This window comes from Carassius auratus, unplaced genomic scaffold (assembly GCF_003368295.1).
Source record: "Carassius auratus strain Wakin unplaced genomic scaffold, ASM336829v1 scaf_tig00215808, whole genome shotgun sequence".
Taxonomy (NCBI): Eukaryota; Metazoa; Chordata; class Actinopteri; order Cypriniformes; family Cyprinidae; genus Carassius; species Carassius auratus.
Window position 1 is genome coordinate 1,204,798 of NW_020528251.1, and position 7,737 is coordinate 1,212,534.

Genomic DNA, 7,737 nt, shown 5'->3' on the forward strand with positions numbered 1-7,737 from the left:
TGTCAAACTTCGTACCTTTCAGTAACACATTTGTCAAAATGTATCAAAGTCGAAAGGAAAAAAGATTTCAAACACACGTAGTCTTACGACTCATACTAAAGAAAATAGAGAAAAACGTTTAATCAGGCATGACGTATTAAAGTGATGCTGACTGTGATACAGGATTACAAAAATCACTGACAATTTGGAAAACCCCATCAGTCATCTTTAAGCCATTAAATGTATTTTTAATTGAACTATTTTTAAATAGTCAAGTAGCAAACCACACTTAGGTATCTGGCACAGATCGTCTTTAATTACGGTCTTGTCTTACTGGTTAAAAAGATAACATTCAAAAGACTATTCACAAGTTCATCCTATACTCGTTGACCTCTGAGTAATCAGTGACTCAGCCCTTTTAAAAACAAGCAGAGCATGAGAAACCAGTCACGACTCATTTGTATTCACTATTTTAAACCACAAAAGGGTTAAGTCACGAGCTGCCATCATTTGCCTTTGTGTAAGGCACTTAACCTGAGGTTGCTTCTATATAGTAAAAATCTTCTTTCTACATAAGATGTAAATCAAGGGGAGAATTGAAGATGTGAAAGAATGTTATTTAAAGGCCTTCAGCTCCTTAAGTTATATTTAGGTTACATTTTTTCTCCATGTTCTCATTGCAGAAATACGTTTATTCTATAGAGTAAATGATCTGACAAAAGACTGAGACTGTTCTTGTGCATTTTGTCAAGCCTTAAATTTCAAGATATCCAGTGTTAAAGCACAAGTTAAAAAAAATTCTAAACAGACTTTGATGCAACATACTGTTATACATATATAGTATATGTTATATACTATATAAATATTATAGTATAGGTTGCTTGTTGATGCAGTCGATTTGCGTTCTTAAATCAGCACTTTTATATAAAATGTATATATAGTACAGACCAAAAGTTTGGACACACCTTCTCATTCAAGGCATCAAAACTATGAATTAACACATGTGGAATTATATATGGAATTATATACATAACAAAAAAGTGTGAAACAACTGAAAATATGTCATATTGTAGGTTCTTCAAAGTAGCCACCTTTTGCTTTGATTACTGCTTTGCACACTCTTGGCATTCTCTTGATGAGCTTCAAGAGGGAGTCACCTGAAATGGTCTTCCAACAGTCTTGAAGGAGTTCCCCGAGAAATGCTTAGCACATGTTGGCCCTTTTGCCTTCTGCCTGCGGTCCAGCTCACCCCTAAACCATCTCGAGTGGGTTCAGGTCCGGTGACTGTGGAGGCCAGGTCATCTCTCTCCTTCTTGGTCAAATAGCCCTTGATGCCTTCAGTGTGACTCTACAATTTTCATAGTCATGAAAATAAAGAAAACTCTTTGAATGAGAAGGTGTGTCCAAACTTTTGGTCTGTACTGTATATATATATATATATATATATAAATTGTAATGTAAAAAAAAGTTTTTGTATTTCCTGTATTTGTATAAAGTATTGCCTGTGTATATCTTTGAACTGTATATTTCTGCCATATGGCCATCACTTTAACACAGTCTCCTCTGAAAACAAATTATTCTTCATAGTAAACATGGAATTTCTGTAAAGCTGCTTTGAAAAGTACAAATAAATGTGAATTGAATTATTTAGTTTTTATTGAATATTTCAAATAAATGAGTCTCGCCATGTCAGCAAACTGACTCAGAGTCTGTTACTTGCTGTTCAAACAACATACCTTCACACTTACATCATGGCCTAAATTTCAAGCTATAGTAAGTAATCTACAAGTGTGAAAAGACATACTTTATGCCTCATGGTCTTTTTCTAGCACACTGCAAGCACTGATAAACAGTGTGAATAGCATTAACTGAAGGGGCGAATGATAGTAGAATTGCCATTCAAAGGCATCAGTGTCTGATGCTTTCCTTTCTCTCGGCCTCTACAACCCATATGCCTTCTCCCTCAACTCCTGCCCTGACTTTAACAGCCTAATTAAATCCTCTCAAGTGCATTCCCATTCATTATCTCCCCATACTTTCTTTTTATTCCCTGTACCAGTTAACACCTGACACATTACGGCGATTCTCAACTGTCACTATTATTACTCTCATCTTGTAACCTGGCTGTTTCAATTACGCCACAAACAAATGGTCTGTATGTCTTTCATTAACATCAGATCAGTCATCCGGCCACGGTTTGCCCATAAACCGAGGCACTAAAGCATGTTCCATCTTATCCCCTCCTGTTTGAAAAATTTGCTTCGTGGCATTCCAGAGTGACAGGCCCTGGGATGCAGATTGGGACTTTTCATTATTCCTCTTGTCAGGTTCTCCACCTGTGGCAGTCACAACACAGTCTATCCTACCTCCATCTCCCTGACAAAACGCTCCCTTTTGTTTTGACAGATGATCCTCAAAACAGCTGCTGCAAGCGAACGAGTTAACATCAGCGAGGAAGAAAAACAGACAAGCAAAAGCCATCTCATAAAGACTGTTGAAAAACTCACTGGCACAGTTATAACATAATCCATTAAGAGCTCCAAAATAAAAGGTGATGCGAGCCAGTTTGTCAACGAGTGTCTAAATGGCTTGTGGTGAACAGTGTATAATTGTATAAGCTGCAGAGTATGTGTGAGTGATAGACCTATGCCTTGACTTGTAGTTCTGGAAAAGCAGTTTGCATTAAGAAATGCATAATTCATTGCATACAAAAACAAAAACAAAAAAAAAACAAAATAACAATGAAAACATACAGAAAATACTATGGTAATACTACCATGAGTGCAATTTTTAATTGATGCAAATTTTGCATTTGAATGTTTTTTAGGTGTGATGGTGTTGCTGGGGAACTCTTTAAAAACTGTAGCTTGCAAACAACAAGAAAAAGATTTTCAAGCAATGTTATGACTGTTAACTAAATTATTTTTGGTAATTAAAATAAAGCTAAAAAAAAAAAAAAAATCTGATAAAAAAATTAACTTACAAAACTTCAATGCAAATGAAAAATTTTGTTATATATAACAAATTATTTTGTATTGTATTTGCAATCAAAATCAAATCAAAGCAATAATTACAGCACAAAACACTATGGAACAATAAGGGTGGCAGCATTAGACAGTATATACAAATAATCTATAAACACAATGATAAAGAGAATCATTAAAATAAATACATTTCTACAAAAAAGGACTTGATGAATAATCTGTTCATTTAAATCTTTCCTATCTTAATTCTAAATTTCTATATTAAACTTCTCAAAGCTACACATGATAGAGAAAGTCTATGTTTTTGGAGAGTGTCTGTGATTTATTACCTCAGTTTGTTCCAGTTGCAATACTGTGCGTGCAATACAATAATAATGAAAAAAAAAAAACAAGAGTAGTTTGTTACTGGAGAGACTACGCTATTTTAAAAAGAGCTAAGCTACTGTCTCTCTACTGAAAAAAGAAGTTAGCAGCATCGCTACTTTTAGTTGCTCGTCGACGCCGGCGGTGTGTGCATTGTGAACTGTATGATGACTCTAATTGCAGGGATATTGCAATAGTACAAGACATCTGGAAAGCGCATTATGCAACAATCTGCTTCCTGCCCAAGAGGACAGGAGATTTTCTAAATTGAAGCATATACTTGACAGGATATCATGCAGCAAATGACAGTACTTTCCTAAATGATGTGTTCCATTACACAGTGATGGGGCTAAACGCCTCTTGGCAAATAAGAGTGTCGTGTGAGAGCTATTTTAGAAGCTGCAATAATAACTGTTCTTGCTTTTGATAGCAAGATAGCTTGAGTTTCTAAAATTTGATGATAGGTTTCCTTTTACACAACCTAAGTCATAACATGTTTGTGTCCGATTAAGGTTAACCAGGAAATGGAACAAATAATGGAATAATTGCATAGGTAACTAAAAACTGTAGCTTTAGCACAATGCTACATTCATGTTGCTATGTGTTAGCAGCCTAAAACGATTACCACTACTGCAACATAAAGAAAGCACCGAATGCACCCTTATAAATACAAAAAAAAAAGAAAAATGTTAAACACCCAGCTTCAAATAGGTCCAATAACATTTCACTGTTTTTGTGCTGATCTGTCAAATCCAAGAATTTAACATTCCTTCAGGCTCACTTCAGGTTTTAGATTCGCCGTATGTTGGCAGCCATGTTGAGTTCATATGACCAACCAAAATATATTTTGCTACAGCCGAAAACTGAATGTATTTTGATACATTTATTAAAAATTGCATTGGTAGCTAAAAAATATTAGTTTTAGCACAATGCTGCATTCATGACACTACGTGTCAGCAGACTAAAACGATTACCACATCGACTGCTGCAACATAAACAAAGCATTACTGAGCGCACCATAAAAAAATAAAAAAATAAAAAGTATGTAAAACATACAACTTCAAATCAGTCCAGTAACATTTCACTGTATTCTCACTCTGTCAAATCTGAGAATCTCTTTAAGTCCTTAAGGCTCTGAAGAGCCACTCCATGTTTGTTTAGCCGCACATTCACAATGTAGAGATTTGTAGGGGCTCACAGAGAGGGTGGCCTGCAGAGCCATGAAGAGCAACTATTGAAGTTCATCAGACACATGCAAAATCTGTCTAAGAGGAACTTACCAATCACAAAAAAGCATGAAAAGGAGTAAGCCAACCCAAAAGGGACTCTCCAGTTAAACCATGCCAACTATCGCAGTCTATTTCCTGCAAAATATGTTCTATGGGCATGTTTTAGGAGTGTTGTCAGTTGAGATGAGCCGAGCTATCAAAACAAATGTAACCACTCCTTCATTAGGTGAGGTTTCTGGCGTAGTGTTGTTTGAGCAGAGTGGTTACAAGGGTGCATTGAGCTTTGTTGCCTGAGTGACGTGACCTTTTGTTGGCCCTCTCTCACAGAGGATACCGTGATTAAGTAATCACCTGTGTACACAACCTTTCCTCACCTTTCCTTCCAGGCACTCTGTCAGAGCTGAAGGGATGACACACAGCCTGCTTTCACACACCCCTTCTGCCTTCTCCATAGGAAACGGATTAACACCACTGACGAATGCTGATGGCAAAAATGTCTTTAGTGCTTTCAGGCAGAGTGCAAGACTGATCATTTCACAATTGTGCATGCAGGAATGGTGAAGAGTTAAGCTTTTAATGCACCCTGGTCCATCATTCCGATTAAAATAAATGCCTTATTGTAATTTAGTTCTCCACTTTTTGTCTTGTGCGCTATGAGTACTGAAATATCCACATTTAACTGCATGACAAGTATTTAGCTGTTTTGCGTGTTTAGAAGACTAGACGGAAGGAAATATCAGTTTACTGAAGGTGCCAAAATGATGCAAAAATTATTCTGTTTCACACAAACACTCCTAGACACACCTATTAGCCACAAATACACCTAGCATTTTTATCATTGTGATGAACCAAATTAAATGCAAATTAAGTCAACAAAACTATGAAATAACACAAATGACAGCATGACAAGTTTGTAGCAAACCAAAAAGTAAATGAACTAAATATTCGTAAATTTGAGCAGCTTCCAAGTTGCCACCCTGAATAACCTGAAACTTCCTTCTTAGACACTTTTTAATACAGTTTATTTATCTATATCTTTATTTATTTGTATGTTTTTGAAAGTCTCTTATGCTCATCAAGGCTGCATTTATTTGCAAAAATATATATATTATTATTATTTTTTTTACATTGTACTGACATTTTTGTTCAATTTGATACACCTTTAATGTAACAATGAAAGATTATGACTAATAATAACTCTTCCCAATCCAAAACAATGCGCATATACAGAATATGAAGCCTAATACATAATTTAACCAATTTTCTGTCAAGTGTGCCCAATTTTTTGACTGGTAACGTATATATAGGTAAATAATTCAATCCACAGAACATACTCTACATCATGCCAGAAAAAGGAATATATTTTCCAATTATTAAGTCATGTACTGTGCCCAGCTTATTTATTTTTTTTTACCTCGTGTCCATTTGGCAGTAAAAGAAGTCATTAGGCCAACAGTAACTGACGTGACCTTGTCGAGGTTACAAGCATTATTTGAACTGCGGTGTCTAGGGAGGTCATTACAGTCATGCTCATTTAATTGTGGGCTCTGTATGTCACTTTTTTGCACACTGTAAATCCAAAAATACCAGCTTACTCAAACTCGCTCTATTATGTCAAATTTAAAACCATTTAAGTCAGGTTTTCAAGATGCCACTTGCAATTAGGCCATTCGACGGATCCAACTGTGTGATTGGCTTCATCTACCGTTCGTGTCACGGGCCATTTTTTTATGATTATCCCAAAATTCTGGCAAAATGAAGGTCTAAAAAAAAGTCCAGCTGTAACTCCTGTGTGTTGGACCGTGACTCTTTTAATTTCAACAAGCGCTTGATGGATGCTGGTTTAAATTTCTTTAACACAGGAAATTAGCTTTCATTCTCATTGCGTCAGTCGAAAAGTCACTTTTGTGTCGTCTCCAGCCCAAAAGAAAACATTATCACAGTACGCTTGCTGCTTCACCTTTTCTGCACCTCTCTCTGCTACCTCACCAACCTCCCAACGAGCTGCCAAACTAATACAAAGAGTGCAGCATTTCGACAGGTCTGCCTCTGTAGCCTGATACGGCACCGGCTTGTCAGAGCTCTCTCAATTGATTCAATGGCAAGCTCCTTGTTTAAAAAAGGAGCATGACGTTGGGGTGGTAAGAAGACTTTTAGTTCATTCATTAATCACAGAAGTAAACAGCCCATCCAGAGACACCTGGTGAGGTTAATGCTCGGGACCCTGGAGTAATCACCACCTCCCCCACACATCGACTCACAGAGCCACTCACATGAAAGCTTGTGATTATAGCGGAAATGGGAATTAGCAGAAACATTTCGGAAAGGCGGTCTCCAGTCCGTTTGGTAGTGAAGGATGGATCAGCAGGAAAAATGGAGAGGCTGTGGGCTGATTGGAGCATTCCCTTGAGGGGAGAGGCAGGGGGCCAAAGGTCGAGCCTACACCAAATTAGTAGTGTCTGTTATTCGAAACCAAAATAAAGCAGGAGCAGAAGTAAGCGATTTCGCCCCCTCCGATGCTGGAGTGCTTTCTGGGCTCTTTCTTGAAAATTACCAAGAGGCCACATCGCAATTAGTGGTTTGTTTCTTTTAGACTGAAATATGGCCATAATTCATAGCTTTCAGATCATTTCATTGGAAAGATGTATTGGCTTGCTGGACTGAAGAAGTAATTGTAACACATGATATGGCAATTTGTTACCCAGGCAGCAAGTACACAAGGTATTTGCATAGCATCGCATAAAATGTGGAAGAGCATTTAATGCGTTTCCAGTATGGTGTGTAACAGAAAACTGCCTGCGAAAGTTATTACACCGCTTTTATTAAAGAAGTATGAGGTACTAAACTTTGCTATACAGCTTTGCTTGTAATGGCTCCAGTTAGTGTTTCAAGTGTCAAAATATGCTTAGACTTACAGTACATTTCCAGGTTTTTTCCTGTATCTAACACAAGTTGACTTCCAGCCAGCTGAAAGCCAAGGTCGTTCGATATTTTGTCGGAATATACAAACACGATCCTCTGTTTGGGACATCGACCATGAAAAATTACTCTCATGTGCGACCGATAAATGTTTAAATGCATGGTGTGCCAGGGCTTTGTTTAACTTAGATTTTAAGAGCTAATCCGTTTGACATGAATCATTAAGTTCTCTATGCAATAATTACAGTGCCCACGTAACGTTC